The 20,617-nt window shown below is 60.1% G+C and overlaps 1 non-coding gene across 1 annotated transcript; it reads right to left on the bottom strand.

Moving 5' to 3' along the window:
* Window positions 1-19,674: 19,674 nt before the first annotated feature.
* On the bottom strand, window positions 19,675-19,756 carry TRNAS-UGA. Its single transcript has one exon. It is a non-coding gene; the product is annotated as a tRNA-Ser (tRNA).
* Window positions 19,757-20,617: the final 861 nt, after the last annotated feature.

Raw genomic sequence — 20,617 nt, 5'->3', positions numbered from 1 at the left:
CCTGCTATCCGCTCCTGTGTCAGCCACCCTGCTATCCGCTCCTCTCCGCCAGCCAATCTGCTATCCGCCCTTCTCCGCCAGCCAATCTGGTATCCGCCCCTCTCCGCCAGCCAATCTGCTATCAGCCCCTCTCCGCCAGTCTATCTGCTATCCGATCCTCTCCGCCAGCCACCCTGCTATCCGATCCTCTCCGCCAGCCACCCTGCTATCCGCTCCTCTCCGCCAGCCAATCTGCTATCCGCTCCTGTGTCAGCCACACTGCAATCCGCTTCTCTCCGGCAGCAAATCTGTTATCCGCTCCTCTCCGCCAGCCACCCTGCTATCTGCGCCTCTCCGCCAGCCAATCTGCTATCCGCTCGGCTCCGCCAGACAATCTGCTATCCGCTCCTCTCCGCCAGCCAATCTGCTATCCGCTCCTCCCCACCAGCCACCCTGCTATCCGCTCCTTTGTCAGCCACCCTGCAATCCGCTTCTCTCCGCCAGCCAATCTGTTATCCGCTCCTCTCCGCCAGCCACCCTGCTATCAGCTCCTCTACGCCAGCCACCCTGCTATCCGCTCCTGTGTCAGCCACCCTGCTATCCGCTCCTCTCCGCCAGCCACCCTGCTATCCGCTCCTCTCCGCCAGCCAATCTGCAATCCACTCCTCTTTGCCAGCCAATCTGCTATCAGCTCCTGTGTCAGCCACCCTGTTATCCGTTCCTCTCCGCCAGCCACCCTGCTATCCGCTCCTCTACGCCAGCCACCCTGCTATTCGCTCCTCTCCGCCAGCCAATCTGCTATCCGCTCCTGTGTCAGCCACCCTGCTATACGCTCATCTCCGCCAGCCACCGTGCTATCCGCTCCTCTCCTCCAGCCAATCTGCTATTCGCTCCTCTCTGCCAGCCAATCTGCTATTAGCTCCTCTCCGCCAGCCAATCTGCTATCCGCTCCTCTCCGCCAGCAACCCTGCTATCAGCTTCTGTGTCAGCCATCCTGCTAAATGGTCCTCTCCGCCAGCCAATATGCTATCCGCTCCTGTGTCAGCCACCCTGCTATCCGCTCATCTCCGCCAGCCACTCTGCTATCCGCTCCTGTGTCAGGCACCCTGCTATCCGCTCCTCTCCACCAGCCAATCTGCTATCCGCTCCTCTCCGCCAGCCACGCTGCTATCCGCTCCTGTTTCAGCCACCCTGCTATCCGCTCCTATCCGCCAGCCAATCTGCTATCCGCTCCTGTGTCAGCCACTCTGCTATCCGCTCCTCTCCGCCAGCCAATCTGCTATCCGCGCCTCTCCGTCAGCCACCCTGCTATCCGCCCCTCTGCGCCAGCCAATCTGCTATCCGGTCCTTCCCGCCAGCAAATCTGCTATCAGCTCCTCTCCGCCAGCCACCCTGCTATCCGTTCCTCTCAGCCAGCCAATCTGCTATCCGCTCCTCTCCGTCAGCCACCCTGGTATTCGCTCCTCTCAGTCAGCCATCCTGGTATCCGCTCCTTTGTCAGCCACCCTGCAATCCGCTTCTCTCCGCCAGCCAATCTGTTATCCGCTCCTCTCCGCCAGCCACCCTGCTATCCGCTCCTCTCCGCCAGCCAGCCTGCTCTCCGCTCCTCTGTCAGCCAATCTGCTATCCGCTCCTCTCCGCCAGCCACCCTGCTATCCGCTCCTCTCCGCCAGCCACCCTGCTATCCGCCCCTCTCCGCCAGCCAATCTGCTATCCGCTCCCCTCCGCCAGCCACCCTGCTATCCTCTTCTCTCCGCCACCCAATCTGCTATCCGCTCCTCTCCGCCAGCCAATTTGTTATCCGCTAATCTCCGCCAGCCACCCTGCTATCAGCTCCTCTCCGCCAGCCACCCTGCTATCCGCTCCTGTGTCAGCCACCCTGCTATCTGCTCCTCTCCGCCAGCCAATCTGCTATCCGCTCTTCTCTGCCAGCCAATTTGCTATCTGCTAATTTCCGCCAGCCACCCTGCTATCAGCTCTTCTCTGCCAGCCACCCTGATATCTGCTCCTCTCCACCAGCCACCCTGCTATCCGCTCCACTCCGCCAGCCAATCTGCTATCCGCTCCTCTCCGGCAGGCAATCTGCAATTCGCTCCTCTCCGCCAGCCACCCTGCTATCAGCTCCTGTGTCAGCCACACTGCTTTCCGCTCCTCTCCGCCAGCCAATCTGCTATCCGCTCCCGTGTCAGCCACCCTGCTATCCGCCCCTATCCGCCAGCCAATCTGCTATCCCCCCCTCTTCGCCAGCCAATCTGCTATCTGCTCCTCTCCGCCAGCGAATCTGCTATCTGCTCCTCTCCGCGAGTCAATCTGCTATCCTCAGCTCTCTGCCAGTCAATCTGCTATCCGCTCCTGTGTCAGCCACCCTGCTATCCGCTCCTCTCCGCCAGCCACCCTGCTATCAGCTCCTGTGTCAGCCACCCTGCTATCCGGTCCTCTCCGCCAGCCACTCTGCTATCCGCTCCTGTGTCAGCCACCCTGCTATCGGCTCCTCTCCGCCAGCCAATCTGCTATCGGATCCTGTGTCAGCCACCCTGTTATCCGCTCCTCTCCGCCAGCCACGCTGCTATCCGCTCCTCTCCGCCAGCCACCCTGCTATCAGGTCCTGTGTCAGCCACCCTGATATCTGCTCCTCTCCGCCAGCCACCCTGATATCCGCTCCTCTCCGCCAGCCACCCGGCTATCAGCTCCTGTGTCAGCCACCCTGCTATCTGGTCCTCTCCGCCAGCCAATCTGCTATCCGCCCCTCTCCGCCAGCCAATCTGCTATCCGCCCATCTCCGCCAGTCAATATGATATCCGCTCCTCTCCGCCAGCCACCCTGCTATCCGCTCCTCTCCGCCAGCCACCCTGCTATCCGCTCGTCTCCGCCAGCCACCCTGCTATCAGCTCCTCTCCGCCAGCCAATCTGCTATCCGCTCCTCCTTGCCAGCCAATCTGCTAACCGCTCCTCTCCGCCAGCCAATCTGCTATCCGCTCCTCTCCGCCAGCCAATCTGCTATCCGCTCCCCTTTGCCAGACAATCTGCTATCCGTGCCTCTGTTAGCCACCCTGCTATCCGCTCCTCTCAGCCAGTCAATCTGCTATCCGCTCCTGTGTCAGCCACCCTGTTATCCGCTCCTCTCCGCCAGCCACCCTGCTTTCCGCTCCTCTCCGCCAGCCACCCTACTATCCGCCAGCCAATCTGCTATCCGCTCCTCTCCGCCAGCCACCCTGCAATCAGCTCCTGTGTCAGCCACCCTGCTATCCGCTCCTCTCTGCCAGCCACCCTGCTATACACTCCTGTGTCAGCCACCCGGCTATCCGCTCCTCTCCGCCAGCCACCCTGCTCTCCGCTCCTCTGTCAGCCAATCTGCTATCCGCTCCTCTCCGCCAGCCACCATGCTATCCGCTCCTCTCCGCCAGCCACCCTGCTATCCGCACCTATCCGCCAGCCAATCTGCTATCCGCTCCTCTTTGCCAGCCAATCTGCTATCCGCACCTCTGTCAGCCACCCTGCTATCCGCTCCTGTGTCAGCCACCCTTCTATCGCCCCTCTCCGCCAGCCAATATGCTATCCGCTCCTCTCCGCCAGCCAATCTGCTATCCGCTCCTCTCCGCCAGCCAATCTGCTATCCGCTCCTCACCCTCTGCCACCTTGCTATTCGCTCCTCTTTGTCAGCAATCTGCTATCCGCTCCTGTTTCAGTCACCCTGCTATCCGCTCTTCTCCACCAGACAATCTGCTATCCGCTCCTGTGTCAGCCACACTGCTATCCGCTCCTCTCCGCCAGTCAATCTGCTATCCGCTCCTGTGTCAGCCACCCTGTTATCCGCTCCTCTCCACCAGCCACCCTGCTATCCGCTCCTCTCCGCCAGCCAATCTGCTATCCGCTCCTCTCCGCCAGCCAATTTGCTATCCGCTAATCTCCGCCAGCCACCCTGCTATCAGCTCCTCTCCGCCACCCAATCTGCTATCCGCCCCTCTCCGCCAGCCACCCTGCTATCCGCCCTCTCCGCCAGCCAATCTGCTATCCGCTCCCCTCCGCCAGCCACCCTGCTATCCGCTTCTCTCCGCCAGCCAATCTGCTATCCGCTCCTCTCCGCCAGCCAATTTGTTATCCGCTAATCTCCGCCAGCCACCCTGCTATCAGCTCCTCTCCGCCAGCCACCCTGCTATCCGCTCCTGTGTCAGCCACCCTGCTATCCGCTCCTCTCCGCCAGCCAATCAGCTATCCGCTCTTCTCTGCCAGCCAATTTGCTATCCGCTAATTTCCGCCAGCCACCCTGCTATCAGCTCCTGTCCGCCAGCCACCCTGCTATCAGCTCCTCTCCGCCAGCCACCCTGCTATCCGCTCCTGTGTCAGCCACCCTGCTATCCGCTCCTCTCCGCCAGCCAATCTGCTATCCGCTCTTCTCTGCCAGCCAATTTGCTATCCGCTAATTTCCGCCAGCCACCCTGCTATCAGCTCCTCTCCGCCAGCCACCCTGCTATCTGTTCCTGGGTCAGCCACCCTGCTATCCGCTCCTCTCCGCCAGCCACCCTGCTATCCGCTCCTCTCCGCCAGCCAATATGCTATCCGCTCCTCTCCGCAAGCCAATCTGCTATCCGCTCCTCACCCTCTGCCACCTTGCTATTCCCTCCTCTTTGCCAGCCAATCTGCTATCCGCTCCTGTGTCCGTCACACTGCTATCCGCTCCTCTCCACCAGCCACCCTGCTATCCGCTCCTCTCCGACATCCAATCTGCTAACCTCTCCTATCCGCCAGCCAATCTGCAAACCGCTCCTCTCCGTCAGCCACCCTGCTATCCGCTCCTCTACGCCAGCCAATCTGCTACCCGCTCCTCTCCGCCAGCCAATCTGCTATCCGCTCCTCTTTGCCAGACAATCTGCTATCCGTCCCTGTGTTAGCCACCCTGCTTTCCGCTCCTCTCCGCCAGCCACCCTGCTATCCGATCCTCTCCGCCAGCCACCCTGCTATCCGCTCCTCTCCGCCAGCCACCCTGCTATCCGCTCCTCTCCGCCAGCCACCCTACTATCCGCTCCTCTCCGCCAGCCAATCTGCTATCCGCTCCTCTCCGCCAGCCACCCTGCTATCCGCTCCTCTCCGCCAGCCACCCTGCTATCCGCTCCTCTCCGCCAGCCAATCTGCTATCCGCTCCTCTTTGCCAGCCAATCTGCTATCCGCTCCTCTCCGTCAGCCACCCTGTTATCCGCTCCTCTCCGTCAGCCACCCTGCTATCCGCTCCTCTCCGCCAGCCACCCTGCTATCCGCTCCTCTCCGCCAGCCACCCTGCTATCCGCTCCTCTCCGCCAGCCAATCTGCTATCCTCTCCTCTTTGCCAGCCAATCTGCTATCCGCTCCTCTCCGTCAGCCACCCTGCTATCCGCTCCTCTACGCCAGCCAATCTGCTATCCGCTACTCTTTGCCAGCCAATCTGCTATCCGCTCCTCTCCGTCAGCCACCCTGCTATCCGCTCCTCTACGCCAGCCAATCTGCTACCCGCTCCTCTCCGCCAGCCAATCTGCTATCCGCACCTCTCCGCCAGCCAATCTGCTATCCGCTCCTCTTTGCCAGACAATCTGCTATCCGTGCCTGTGTTAGCCACCCTGCTATCCGCTCCTCTCCGCCAGTCAATCTGCTATCCGCTCCTGTGTCAGCCACCCTGTTATCCGCTCCTCTCCGCCAGTCACCCTGCTATCCGCTCCTCTCCGCCAGCCACCCTACTATCAGCTCCTCTCCGCCAGCCAATCTGCTATCCGCTCCTCTCCGCCAGCCACCCTGCTATCCGCTCCTCTCCGCCAGCCACCCTGCTATCCGCTCCTCTTTGCCAGCCAATCTGCTATCCGCTCCTCTCCGTCAGCCACCCTGCTATCTGCTCCTCTCCGCCAGCCACCCTGCTATCCGCTCCTCTCCGCCAGCCACCCTGCTATCCGCTCCTCTCCGCCAGCCACCCTGCTATCCGCTCCTCTCCGCCAGCCAATCTGCTATCCTCTCCTCTCCGCCACCCACCCTGCTATCCGCTCCTGTGTCAGCCACCCTGCTATCCACTCCTCTCCGCCAGTCAATCTGCTATCCGCTCCTCTCCGCCAGCCACCCTGCTATCCGCTCCTGTGTCAGCCACCCTGCTATCAGCCCCTCTCCGCCAATCAATCTGCTATCCGCGCCTCTCCGCCAGCCACCCTGCTATCCGCTCCTCTCCGCCAGCCACCCTGCTATCCGCTCCTCTCCGCCAGCCAATCTGCTATCCTCTCTTTGCCAGCCAATCTGCTATCAGCTCCTCTTTGCCAGAGAATCTGCTATCCCCTCCTCTTTGCCACCCAATCTGCTATCCGCTCCTCTTTGCCAGCCAATCTTCTTTCCTCTCCTCTTTGCCAGCCAATCTGCTATCCGTACCTGTGTCAGCCACCCTGCTATCCGCTCCTCTACGCCAGCCACCCTGCTATCCGCTCCTCTCCGCCAGCCACCCTACTATCCGCTCCTCTCCGCCAGCCAATCTCCTATCCGCTCCTCTCCGCCAGCCACCCTGCTATCCGCTCCTCTCGGCCAGCCAATCTGCTATCCGCTCCTCTTTGCCAGCCAATCTGCTATCCGCTCCTCTTTGCCAGCCAATCTGCTATCCGCTCCTCTCCGTCAGCCACCCTGCTATCCGCTCCTCTCCGCCAGCCACCCTGCTATCCGCTCCTCTCCCCCAGCCAATCTGCGATCCTATCCTCTCCGCCACCCACCCTGCTATCCGCTCCTGTGTCAGCCACCCTGCTATCCACTCCTCTCCGCCAGTCAATCTGCTATCCGCTCCTGTGTCAGCCACCCTGTTATCCGCTCCTCTCAGCCAGCCACCCTGCTATTCGCTCCTCTCCACCAGCCAATTTGCTATCCGCTAATCTACACCAGCCACCCTGCTATCAGCTCCTCTCCGCCAGCCACCCTGCTATCCGCTCCTGTGTCAGCCACCCTGCTATCCGCTCCTCTCCGCCAGCCACCCTGCTATCCGCTCCTCTCCGCCAGCCAATCTGCTATCAGCTCCTGTGTCAGCCACCCTGCTATCCGGTCCTCTCCGCCAGCCACTCTGCTATCCACTCCTGTGTCAGCCACCCTGCTATCCGCTCCTCTCCGCCGGCCAATCTGCTATCCGCTCCTCTCCGCCAGCCAATCTGCTATCGGCTCCTGTGTCACCCACCGTGTTATCCGCTCCTCTACGCCAGTCACCCTGCTATCCGCTCCTCTCCGAAAGCCACCCTGCTATCCGCTCCTGTGTCAGCCAATCTGCTATCCGCTCCTCTCCGCCAGCCACCCTGCTATCAGCTCCTGTGTCAGCCACCCTGCTATCCGCTCCTCTCCGCCAGCCAATCTGCTATTCGCTCCTCTCCGCCAGCCAATCTGCTATCCGCCCCTCTCCACCAGCCAATCTGCTATCAGCCCCTCTCCGCCAGTCAATCTGCTATCTGCTCCTCTCCGCCAGCCACCCTGCTATCCGCTCCTCTCGGCCAGTCACCCTGCTATCAGCTCCTCTCCGCCAGCCACCCTGCTATCCGCTCCTGTGTCAGCCACCCTGCTATCCGCTCCTCTCCGCCAGCCACCCTGCTATCCGCTCCTCTCCGAAAGCCACCCTGCTATCCGCTCCTGTGTCAGCCAATCTGCTATCCGCTCCTCTCCGCCAGTCACCCTGCTATCAGCTCCTGTGTCAGCCACCCTGCTATCCGGTCCTCTCCGCCAGCCACTCTGCTATCCGCTCCTCTCCGCCAGCCACCCTGCTATCAGTTCCTCTCCGTCAGCCAATCTGCTATCCCCTCCTGTGTCAGCCAACTGATATCCGCTGTTCTCCGCCAGCCAATCTGCTATCCGCTCCTGTGTCAGCCACCCTGTTATCCGCTCCTCTCCGCAAGCCACCCTGCTATACGCTCCTCTCCGCCAGCCACCCTGCAATCCGCTTCTCTCCGCCAGCCAATCTGTTATCCGCTCCTCTCCGCCAGTCACCCTGCTATCAGCTCCTCTCCGCCAGCCACCCTGCTATCCGCTCCTGTGTCAGCCACCCTGCTATCCGCTCCTCTCCGCCAGCCACCCTGCTATCCGCTCCTCTCCGAAAGCCACCCTGCTATCCGCTCCTGTGTCAGCCAATCTGCTATCCGCTCCTCTCCGCCAGCCACCCTGCTATCCGCTCCTGTGTCAGCCACCCTGCTATCCGCTCCTCTCCGCCAGCCACCCTGCTATCCGCTCCTCTCCGAAAGCCACCCTGCTATCCGCTCCTCTGTCAGCCAATCTGCTATCCGCTCCTCTCCGCCAGTCACCCTGCTATCAGCTCCTGTGTCAGCCACCCTGCTATCTGGTCCTCTCCGCCAGCCACTCTGCTATCCGCTCCTCTCCGCCAGCCACCCTGCTATCAGTTCCTCTCCGTCAGCCAATCTGCTATCCCCTCCTGTATCAGCCAAGCTGATATCCGCTGTTCTCCGCCACCCAATCTGCTATCCGCTCCTGTGTCAGCCACCCTGCAATCCGCTTCTCTCCGCCAGCCAATATGTTATCCGCTCCTCTCCGCCAGTCACCCTGCTATGAGCTCCTCTCCGCCAGCCACCCTGCTTTCCGCTCCTGTGTCAGCCACCCTGCTATCCGCTCCTCTCCGCCAGCCACCCTGCTATCCGCTCCTCTCCGAAAGCCACCCTGCTATCCGCTCCTGTGTCAGCCAATCTGCTATCCGCTCCTCTCCGCCAGTCACCCTGCTATCAGCTCCTGTGTCAGCCACCCTGCTATCCGGTCCTCTCCGCCAGCCACTCTGCTATCCACTCCTGTGTGAGCCACCCTGCTATCCGCTCCTCTCCGCCGGCCAATCTGCTATCCGCTCCTCTCCGCCAGCCAATCTGCTATCGGCTCCTGTGTCAGCCACCGTGTTATCCGCTCCTCTCCGCCAGCCACCCTGCTATCCACTCCTCTCCGCCAGCCACCCTGCTTTCCGTTCCTCTCCGCCAGCCAATCTGCTATCCGCTCCTCTCCGCCTGCCAATCTGCTATCCGCCCCTCTCCGCCAGCCAATCTGCTATCCGCCCCTCTCCGCCAGCCAATCTGCTATCCGCTCTTTTCCGCCTGCGAATCTGCTATCAGCCCCTCTCCGCCAGTCAATCTGCTATCCGCTCCTCTCCGCCAGCCAATCTGCTATCCGCTCCTCCCCACCAGCCACCCTGCTATCCGTTCCTGTGTCAGCCACCCTGCAATCCGCTTCTCTCCGCCAGCCAGTCTGTTATCCGCTCCTCTCCGCCAGTCACCCTGCTATCTGCGCCTCTCCGCCAGCCAATCTGCTATCCGCTCGGCTCCGGCAGCCAATCTGATATCGGCTCCTGTGTCAGCCACCCTGTTATCCGCTCCTCTCCGCCAGCCACCATGCTATCCGCTCCTCTCCGCCAGCCACCCTGCTATCCGCTCATGTGTCAGCCAATCTGCTATCCGGTCCTCTCCGCCAGCCACCCTTCTATCAGCTCCTATGTCAGCCACCCTGCTATCCGGTCCTCTCCGCCAGCCAATCTGCTATCCGCCCCTCTCCGCCAGCCAATCTGGTATCCGCCCCTCTCCGCCAGGCAATCTGCTATCCGCTCTTGTGTCAGCCACCCTGCAATCCGCTCCTTTCCGCCACTCAATCTGCTATCCGCTCCTGTGTCAGCCACCCTGTTATCCGCTCCTCTCCGCCAGCCACCCTGCTATCCGCTCCTCTCCGCCAGCCACACTGATATCCGCTCCTCTCCGCCAGCCAATTTGCTATCCGCTAATCTCCGCCAGCCACCCTGCTATCCGCTCCTATCCGCCAGCCACCCTGCTATCCGCTCCTGTGTCAGCCACCCTGCTATCCGGTCCTCTCCGCCAGCCACTCTGCTATCCGCTCCTGTGTCAGCCACCCTGCTATCCGCTCCTCTCCGCCGGATAATCTGCTATCCGCTCCTCTCCGCCAGCCAATCTGCTATCGGCTCCTGTGTCAGCCACCGTGTTATCCGCTCCTCTCCGCCAGCCACCCTGCTATCCACTCCTCTCCGCCAGCCACCCTGCTATCCGTTCCTCTCCGCCAGCCAATCTGCTATCCGCTCCTCTCCGCCTGCCAATCTACTATCCGCCCCTCTCCGCCAGCCAATCTGCTATCCGCCCCTCTATGCCAGCCAATCTGCTATCCGCTCTTTTCCACCTGCGAATCTGCTATCAGCCCCTCTCCGCCAGTCAATCTGCTATCCGCTCCTCTCCGCCAGCCAATCTGCTATCCGCTCCTCCCCACCAGCCACCCTGCTATCCGCTCCTGTGTCAGCCACCCTGCAATCCGCTTCTCTCCGCCAGCCACCCTGCAATCCGCTTCTCTCCGCCAGCCAATCTGTTATCCGCTCCTCTCCGCCAGCCACCCTGCTATCTGCGCCTCTCCGCCAGCCAATCTGCTATCCGCTCGGCTCCGCCAGACAATCTGCTATCCGCTCCTCCCCACCAGCCACCCTGCTATCCGCTCCTGTGTCAGCCACCCTGCAATCCGCTTCTCTCCGCCAGCCAATCTGTTATCCGCTCCTCTCCGCCAGCCACCCTGCTATCCGCTCCTCTCCGCCAGCCACCCTGCTATCCGCTCCTCTCCGAAAGCCACCCTGCTATCCGCTCCTCTGTCAGCCAATCTGCTATCCGCTCCTCTCCGCCAGTCACCCTGCTATCAGCTCCTGTGTCAGACACCCTGTTATCCGCTCCTCTCCGCCAGCCACCATGCTATCCGCTCCCCTCCGCCAGCCACCGTGCTATCCGCTCCTGTGTCAGCCACCCTGCTATCCGGTCCTCTCCGCCAGCCAATCTGCTATCAGCCCCTCTCCCCCAGTCAATCTGCTATCCGCTCTTCTCCGCCAGCCACCCTGCTATCCGCTCCTCTCCGCCAGCCACCCTGCTATCCGCACCTCTCCGCCAGCCACCCTGCTATCCGCTCCTCTCCGCCAGCCAATCTTCTATCAGCTCCTCTTTCCCAGCCAATCTGCTATCCGCTCCTCTCCCTCAGCCACCCTGCTATCCGCTCCTCTCCGCCAGCCACCCTGCTATCCGCTCCTCTCCGCCAGCCAATCTGTTATCCGCTCCTCTCCTCCACCCACCCTGCTATCCGCTCCTGTGTCAACCACCCTGCTATCCGCTCCTCTCCGCCAGCCAATCTGCTATGCGCTCCTCTCCGCCAGCCACCCTACTATCAGCTCCTCTCCGCCAGGCACCCTGCTATCCGCTCCTCTCCGCCAGTCAATCTGCTATCCGCTCCTGTGTCAGCCACCCTGCTATCCGCTCCTCTCCGCCAGCCAATCTGCTATACGCTCCTCTCCGCCAGCCAATTTGCTATCCGCTAATCTCCGCCAGCCACCCTGCTATCAGCTCCAATCCGCCAGCCACCCTGCTATCCGCTCCTATTTCAGCCACCCTGCTATCCGCTTCTCTCCGCCAGCCACCCTGCTATCCGCTCCTGTGTCAGCCACCCTGCTATCCGCTCCTATCCGCCAGCCAATCTGCTATCCGCTCCTGTGTCAGCCACCCTGCTATCCGCTCCTGTGTCAGCCACCCTGCTATGCGCTCCTCTCCGCCAGCCACCCTGCTATCCGCTCCTCTCCGCCAGCCACCCTGCTATCCGCTCCTGTGTCAGCCACCCTGCTATCCGCTCCTATCCGCCAGCCACCCTGCTATCCGCTCCTGTGTCAGCCACCCTGCTATCCGCTCCTCTCCGCCAGCCAATCTGCTATCCGCCCTTCTCCGCCAGCCAATCTGGTATCCGCCCCTCTCCGCCAGCCAATCTGCTATCAGCCCCTCTCCGCCAGTCTATCTGCTATCCGATCCTCTCCGCCAGCCACCCTGCTATCCGATCCTCTCCGCCAGCCACCCTGCTATCCGCTCCTCTCCGCCAGCCAATCTGCTATCCGCTCCTGTGTCAGCCACACTGCAATCCGCTTCTCTCCGGCAGCAAATCTGTTATCCGCTCCACTCCGCCAGCCACCCTGCTATCTGCGCCTCTCCGCCAGCCAATCTGCTATCCGCTCGGCTCCGCCAGACAATCTGCTATCCGCTCCTCTCCGCCAGCCAATCTGCTATCCGCTCCTCCCCACCAGCCACCCTGCTATCCGCTCCTTTGTCAGCCACCCTGCAATCCGCTCCTCTCCGCCAGCCACCCTGCTATCCGCTCCTCTCCGCCAGCCAATCTGCAATCCACTCCTCTTTGCCAGCCAATCTGCTATCAGCTCCTGTGTCAGCCACCCTGTTATCCGTTCCTCTCCGCCAGCCACCCTGCTATCCGCTCCTCTACGCCAGCCACCCTGCTATTCGCTCCTCTCCGCCAGCCAATCTGCTATCCGCTCCTGTGTCAGCCACCCTGCTATACGCTCATCTCCGCCAGCCACCGTGCTATCCGCTCCTCTCCTCCAGCCAATCTGCTATTCGCTCCTCTCTGCCAGCCAATCTGCTATTAGCTCCTCTCCGCCAGCCAATCTGCTATCCGCTCCTCTCCGCCAGCAACCCTGCTATCAGCTTCTGTGTCAGCCATCCTGCTAAATGGTCCTCTCCGCCAGCCAATATGCTATCCGCTCCTGTGTCAGCCACCCTGCTATCCGCTCATCTCCGCCAGCCACTCTGCTATCCGCTCCTGTGTCAGGCACCCTGCTATCCGCTCCTCTCCACCAGCCAATCTGCTATCCGCTCCTCTCCGCCAGCCACGCTGCTATCCGCTCCTGTTTCAGCCACCCTGCTATCCGCTCCTATCCGCCAGCCAATCTGCTATCCGCTCCTGTGTCAGCCACTCTGCTATCCGCTCCTCTCCGCCAGCCAATCTGCTATCCGCGCCTCTCCGTCAGCCACCCTGCTATCCGCCCCTCTGCGCCAGCCAATCTGCTATCCGGTCCTTCCCGCCAGCAAATCTGCTATCAGCTCCTCTCCGCCAGCCACCCTGCTATCCGTTCCTCTCAGCCAGCCAATCTGCTATCCGCTCCTCTCCGTCAGCCACCCTGGTATTCGCTCCTCTCAGTCAGCCATCCTGGTATCCGCTCCTCTGCTCCAGCCACCCTGCTATCCGCTCCTCTCTGCCAGCCACTCTGCTATCCGCTCCCCTGTGTCATCCACTCTGCTATCCGCTCCTCTCCACCAGCCACCCTCGTATCCGCTCCTCTCCGCCAGCCACCCTGCTATCCGGTCCTTTCCGCCAGCCACCCTGCTATCCGGTCCTTTCCGCCAGCCAATCTGCTATCCGGTCCTTTCCGCCAGCCAATCTGCTATCCGGTCCTCTCAGCCAGCCACCCTGCTATCCCCTCCTCTCCGACAGCCACCCTGCTATCCGCTCCTCTCCGACAGCCACCCTGCTATCCGCTCCTCTCCGCCAGCCACCCTGTTATCCGCCCCTCTCCGCCATCCACCCTGCTATCAGGTCCTTTCCGCCAGCCACCCTGCTATCCGGTCCTTTCCGCCAGCCAATCTGCTATCCGCTCCTCTCCGCCAGCCACCCTGCTATCCGCTCCTCTCCTCATGCCACCCTGCTATCCGCCCCTCTCCGCCAGCCAATCTGCTATCCGCCCCTCTCCGCCAGCCAATCTGCAATCGGCCCCTCTCCGCCAGACAATCTGCTATCCGCCCTTCTTAGCCAGCCAATCTGCTATCCGCTCCTGTGTCAGCCAATCTGATATTCGCTCCTCTCCGCCAGCCAATCTGCTATCCGCCTCTCTCCGCCAGCCAATCTGTTATCCGCCCCTATCCGCCAGCCAATCTGCTATCCGCCCCTCTCCGTCAGCCACCCTGCTATCCGCCCCTCTGCGCCAGCCACAATGCTATCCGCCCCTCTCCGCCAGCCAATTTGCTATCCGCCCCTCTCCGCCAGCCAATCTGCTATCCGCTCCTCTCCGCCAGCCACCCTGCTATCCGCATATCTCTGTCAGCCACCCTGCTATCCGCTCCTCTCCACCAGCCACCCTGCTATCCGCTCCTGTGTCAGCCAGCCTGCTATCCGCTCCTGTGTCAGCCACCCTGCTATAAGCTCCTCTACGCCAGCCAATCTGCTATCGGCTCCTCTCTGCCAGCCACCCTGCTATCCGCTCCTCTCCGCCAGCCACACTGATATCCGCTCCTCTCCGCCAGCCAATCTGCTATCCGCTCCTCTTTGCCAGCCAATCTGCAATCCACTCCTCTCCGCCAGCCAATCTGCTATCCGACACTCTCCGCCAGCCAGTCTGCTCTCCGCCCCTCTCCGCCAGCCAAACTGCTATCCGCTCCTGTGTCAGCCACCCTGCTGTCCGCTCCTCTCCGCCAGCAAATCTGCTATCCGCTCCTGTGTCAGCCACCCTGCTGTCCGCTCCTCTCCGCCAGCTAATCTGCTATCCGCGCCTCTCCGCCAGCCACCCTGCTATCCGCCCCTCTCTGCCAGCCACCCTGCTATCCGCCCCTCTCCGCCAGCCAATCTGCTATCCGCTCCTCTCCGCCAGCCAATCTGCTATCCGCGCCTCTCCGTCAGCCACCCTGCTATCCGCCCCTCTGCGCCAGCCAATCTGCTATCCGCTCCTTCCCGCCAGCCAATCTGCTATCAGCTCCTCTCCGCCAGCCACCCTGCTATCCGTTCCTCTCAGCCAGCCAATCTGCTATCCGCTCCTCTCCGTCAGCCACCCTGGTATTCGCTCCTCTCCGTCAGCCATCCTGGTATCCGCTCCTCTGCTCCAGCCACCCTGCTATCCGCTCCTCTCTGCCAGCCACTCTGCTATCCGCTCCCCTTTGTCATCCACTCTGCTATCCGCTCCTCTCCACCAGCCACCCTCGTATCCGCTCCTCTCCGCCAGCCACCCTGCTATCCGCTCCTGTCCGCCAGCCACCCTGCTATCCGCTCCTCTCCGCCAGCCACCCTGCTATCCGCTCCTCTCCGCCAGCCACCCTGCTATCCGCTCCTCTCCGGCAGCCACCCTGCTATCCGCTCCTGTGTCAGCCAATCTGCTATCCGCTCCTCTCCGCCAGCCATCCTGCTATCCGCTCCTCTCCGCCAGCCACCCTGCTATCCGCTCTTCTCCGCCAGCCACCCTGCTGTCCGCTCCTCTCCGCCAGCCACCCTGCTATCCGCTCCTGTCCGCCAGCCACCCTGTTATCTGCTCCTCTCTGTCAGCCAGCCTGCTATCCGTGCCACTCACGAAGCCTCTCCACTTTCTACACAGGGTCTGTGGGCAGGGGCTGGCTGTGGGCAGAGGGTGGCTGCGGCAGGGGCTGTGGGCAGGGGGTGGCTGCGGCAGGGGCTGTGGGCAGGGGGTGGCTGCGGCAGGGGGTGGCTGCGGCAGGGGCTGTGGGCAGGGGGTGGCTGTGGGCAGGGGTTGTGGGCAGGGGGTGGCCGTGGCAGGGACTGTGGGCAGAGGGTGGTTGTGGCAGGGGGTTGCTGTGGCAGGGGCTGCAGCAGGGGGTGGCTGTGGCAGGGGCTGTGACAGGGGGTGGCTGAGGGTGGCTGTGGGCAGGGGGTGGCTGTGGCAGGGGCTGTGGCAGGGGCTGTGGGCGGGGGGGGGCTGCGGCAGGGGCCGTGGGCAGGGGGTGGCTGTGGCGTGGGGGCTGTGGGCGGGAGACACAGACACTCACACACGGGGGGACCGGCTGGGAGCAGCCGCCTCCCCCCCGGGGACTCACCAGGCAGCAGCAGCAGGAGCCCCAGGGCCAGAGGTCCGAGGAGCAGCAGCAGCAACCGGGTCAGGATGCAGCCCAAATGGCTCCCGCATCCCAGCACAGCGCCCCCGTGCGGCCGGGAGGAGGAATTACACCCTTCTCAGCCAGAGCCCATCAAAGCTTCCCTCGCAGGGAAGCCAGTTAACAAGCGGTTCTAAAACCGCTTCTAAATTTAACAGCCGCTTCGTGCGAACCGGTGCGAACGGGCTCCAGCTCACCCAAGGTTGATGCATCATCTCCATCTTGTCTTCAATCCTGCTTCTTACCTCTGGAGGGACTTTGCTACAACCTGAAGCTCTGCACAAAGGACTGAATGACCCATCCCAGCGGGGGATGTTCCAGAGATTTGATTTGAACCTGCAGTTTATGCCATCGCTGCTGCAAGCCTGAACTAAGAACTTTGCCATTGCTGTATGTAATTGATTCCATTTAACCAATTCTAGCTCTCATCTCTACCTTTTCCCCTTTACGAATAAACCTTTAGATTTTAGATTCTAAAGGATTGGCAACAGCGTGATTTGTGGGTAAGATCTGATGTGTATATTGACCTGGGTCTGGGGCTTGGTCCTTTGGGATCGAGAGAACCTTTTTCTTTTATTGGGGTGTTGGTTTTCATAACCATTCATCCCCAGGACGAGTGCACTGGTGGTGATACTGGGAGACTGGAGTGTCTAAGGAAATTGCTCGTGTGACTTGTGGTTAGCCAGTCGGGTGAGACCGAAGTCCTCTTTGTCTGGCTGGGTTGGTTTGCCTTAGAGGCGGTGGCTGGCTGGGGCAGGGGGTGGCTACAGGCAGTGGCTGTGACTGCCCTGTTTGAGCAATTGGTCCTGATTTGGCACTCTCAGTTGGGTCCCGCCAGAACCACCTCGTCACACATCCATGTGCAGAATGAATTTTGTAACGTGCACCAATATACAGGTGATGTGTCACACCTCACCTCCATATTGGTGCGCACAACACAATTCATTCCGCACACGGACAACAAATTAGAGGAAACACTGCTCCTGACTTTCAACCTACCTGTCACATCTTGAATTTCATACATTGACTGATCAGACTAAAGTGCTCTCAAGTGAGCTACAGACCAACATTGGATTGGTTGTGACTTCTTTGCCTGATCTCAAAAAAGACCAAAAGGACCTGAGCCTCCTCACTGTCGATAGCCCCCTGCTCGGCCAATCAGCACTGAGACTCTGAGTGGCGGGAGGCTGAGGGGTCTCACCAGATGTGCCAAAGGATGGCCCAGGTCACCATCAGAGGAGATCACTCTCAGATCCAGCCCCACCAGAGCAACCTCCCTCCCCTGCCCACACTCCACACACCCCTCCTTGGTAGAGGGAGGGAAGCAGGGGAAAGGGGGAAAAGAAGCAAGAGAAGAGGCGAAAGGAGGGAGGAAAGAGGAAAAGGGAAACCAAAAAGGACAAACCCCAATGTCCCCAGGGATTCCAACCATCAAATCCTAGGTAGGAAATCAAATTCTGGCACCTGAAGCCAGTGTTTCTTGGGCCTAGAATGCTGCCTGCGCCAGGTGGATCAGACTGAACAGGTTCCAAACCTCTCTCAGCCTCTTACCTTGTCAAAGGGAAGTTTGTTTTCGGCACAGTCAGTGGCAGGAAAGGAGAAAACTCCACAGAGGTTCCTCCTCATGCTCACAGCCGTGAATCCTAATTCTCTCTCAGCCCTCGAGGAGAGACCTCGCGAAGGAGACTTGCGGCAGCAAAGCCGGGGGTCTCAGAGACTGGCCTGGCCCTGCACCTCGGTTCTGCCCGGCTGATGTCAGGGTCTCTCCCTCTGTGAGGTCACCCCCTCCCCACCACCTTTGCCCAATAGGTGGAGTTCCTGCAAAAGGCCTTTGTGATGTCACTGCCACACCCACCCCTCCCCTCAAAGCTGATGTCCTGCCCCTGGCCAGCCTCGTTGGGTGTTTGACTTGTTTCCCCTGGATCACCGCACTCAATGACTGTTCAGTCTGTGGATGGAGCCGCTACACAATAAAACATCAGTTTTTCATAAATTAGTAGCCTTAAGGCCAGAAAGGACCATTAGAGCATCTAATCTGACTCCCTGCATATCCCAGCCCGTCTGTGTATCACAATAGCTTCTTTTTGACTAAAGCACCTTCCCAAAGGCCTCTAGTCTTCATTGGAAGACATCAAGAGATGCAGAATCCATCACTTCTCTTGGCAGCTTGTTCCAGTGATGAATCACCCTCCCTCTTACAAATCTCTGCCTTGTTCCAATGAGAATTTTTCTGATTTCTGCTTCCAGCCATTGGTTCTTGTTATGCCTTTCTTTGCAAGACTAAAGAGCCCTTTAAATACTTGGTGTTTTCTCTCGCGAAAGCACTTGCACACTGCAATCAGCTCTCCTCTAAACAGATTGAGCTTTTCAATGCCTCCTTATAAGACATCTTCTCCATCCCTCAAATATGGCTCTTTTCTGCACCCTCTCCAGTTTTTAAAACGTTATTTTTGAAATGTGGACACCAGAACGGGATGCAGTGTTCCAGTATCAGTCTCACCACTGCTGAATCACTTCCCTTTCCAGCCTCTGTTTATCTAGCCATGGATGGTGTCACTGCCTCCCAGGACTTGTGCAGTCTCTCAGCCCCGTACAGTCCTTGGAAGGAACCCCCTTCAGTGTGACAGCCCTTCTTGGAGAGTCACTCTCTCTCGAGGGTAAAGGCCCCTCTGCCTCCATGAAAGGCACTTCTCTGAGACCTGAGCATGCCTGTCTGCCATGGGCCTCTCAGGGAGTCCCCTCCCTCTGGACCCTGGGGCCTCTACTCCCAGAGGAAGAATGCAACCCCGATCTCTAGACTGCAGTGATGCTCAGCCAGTGTAAGAGAGGGGTTTATTGAGCATCTGAACATAGCACAGGAAACTCTCAGGGCCGAAGGCCTAACCTCCCTCTGCACAGTCCAGCTAGGTCTCTCCTGCATCCATGTGGGCTCTGGCTGTTTTCTCTCCCCAGTCCAGACGCCCCCTCTTTCCAGCCAAGCATCCGATCTCATCTTCCCACAAGCCTCTGTCCTTTGTCTTCTGTCCCAGAGAAACTGGCTGCCTGGGTCTCCTCTCTCTCTTTAACGCGAGGGGAGGGGGAGAGCTGAGATTTCAGGCTGCTGTGTTATGGCGGGATTGCTGCTATTATTTGACAGAACCTGAAAATTCAATGGCACAAACAGGGGAACGGGGCAGTGCTACAGCGTCAGGGAGTGAACTGGAGAAAATACAGGACGGATTTCTAGCAAGGGCGACGTGTATCTAACCAGAATGAAGAATATTCTCTGCCCCCCTCGTCTAACTCTGGGCCTGATTCTCTCCCGTGCTGAGGCCCCTTGCCCTGTCTCTGGCCGTGTCTGGGGGCTTTATGCCCTGGTAGAGCCCCGAAGGTAAAGGTGTGATGTAGCCTCAGCCCCAACAAGACTCAGGCCCATGTCACTTTCATCCTGGGTTTCAGATGAGTGACCCCTAGAAGTTGGGGGGCAACCGGTGCCTAGACCATGGCCCGGCCACAGAGGCCCCACCCCTGCTCATCCTCTTCCCCCAAGGCCCCGCCCACTTGCTGTTCACTTCCCTCCGCCCCCTCCCCCAGACCCCTTACCTGCCCCTCACTCTTCCCCCAAGACGCCACTCACCTGCTGCTTGCTCCTCCCCTAAGGGGGGCTGCCAGGGGGCCATGGGGCCAGGCACCCATCACTGTTTCCTGCCTTAGGTGAGCAGGGGGTGGGGGGTCCCTGGGGAAGGAGGCGGAGCAGGGGCAGGAAGAGGCAGAAAGAGGGAGGAGGCTCGGGGGAAAAGGCTGAGTGGGGGTGGGGCGCAGGCCTTGGGGGAAGAGGCGGAGGGGGGGAGGGGAGGAGGCAGAGCAGGCCATCGGGTTAAGAGGCAGAGCGGAAAGGGGTGCAGGTTGGGCCCCCACTTCTCTGGAGCTTCGCTTCCAGCACTCGAAAGATGACAATGGGCCCACGGAGGGGTGACTCGCCCCACATCCCTAGTGTTCCCCCCTGCATGGGCGGCCGTTTGGGGGAGACTCAGCCGCCCCTGGCCTCTTAGACGGGCTGTGGCTAAAACACTGGCCTTGCTGTGAGCAGGATTTGAACCTGCGCAGGGAAACCCTCTTGGATTTCAAGGCCAACGCCTTAGCCACTCGGCCATCACAGCTGTGAACAAAGCAGCCCCCTAAGGCCAGAAAAATGCCCAGGCCTGATGTCATCTAAACTGCAGAATTCAAACAGCAAACCTGGCTCCCAAAGCACCAGGGGGAATTTGGAGCTCTCGTTCCTTCGCCGTGTGGTTAAGCACCAAACCAGCACCCTCCTGTGGGGTCTGTCATTGTTCCTCTCCACACTGTAACGATCGAGACAGGGAGAGGTCAGACAGTGAGGTAGAATCCAGCTCTGCCCCCCACCAGCTCCCGGCTCTATCCACCAATGGACTGACTTTCTCGCTGGATTAAACTGTTTGTATTGGACTCTTTTCTCTATGTATAAATAGGACTAAGCCACGACTGGACTGTCCGACAGGAGAATGGGCCACGGCTCCCTTCCCCTGGACCCTGGATTTCTCACCACTTCAGAGAAAATTGTTAGTGGAAAAATGAATCACATTCAAATGACTACAGATTATGAACCGTTTGCTGTTGCCTTGGAACATGGCCTCACCCAGCCTTTTCCCCTGAGTCAGGAATGATAATTTATTGGTTCACTCTGATTTGTTTCAGTTTTATGTTAGCATCTATTGCCACTAATTGGTCGGAGCCCGTCACTTCCGGAAGTCCGAAACGTTTCCCCCCTAGCTCCCTTCTCGGTACCTTTGATTTTCCTCAGTCTCCTTCAGAGCACTGGTTTTCTTGGCACCAATAACCAAGACTGATTTCCAGATCAGGAGACGTGCCCTCCAGCTGCTGGAACTTCCCTGTTTCACACCTAGAAAGAAACAGGTTTTTCCCCATTAATCATTATCATATTTTGTTGTCGTATTTTACTCTGAATTTCTTGCCCGTGACAAATGCTGAATTGAGGG

This window comes from Mauremys mutica, chromosome 10, assembly GCF_020497125.1.
Source record: "Mauremys mutica isolate MM-2020 ecotype Southern chromosome 10, ASM2049712v1, whole genome shotgun sequence".
In the NCBI taxonomy this organism is placed as follows: Eukaryota; Metazoa; Chordata; order Testudines; family Geoemydidae; genus Mauremys; species Mauremys mutica.
Note: the sequence above shows the minus strand (reverse complement) of the source record. Positions and strands in the feature narration are given on the sequence as shown.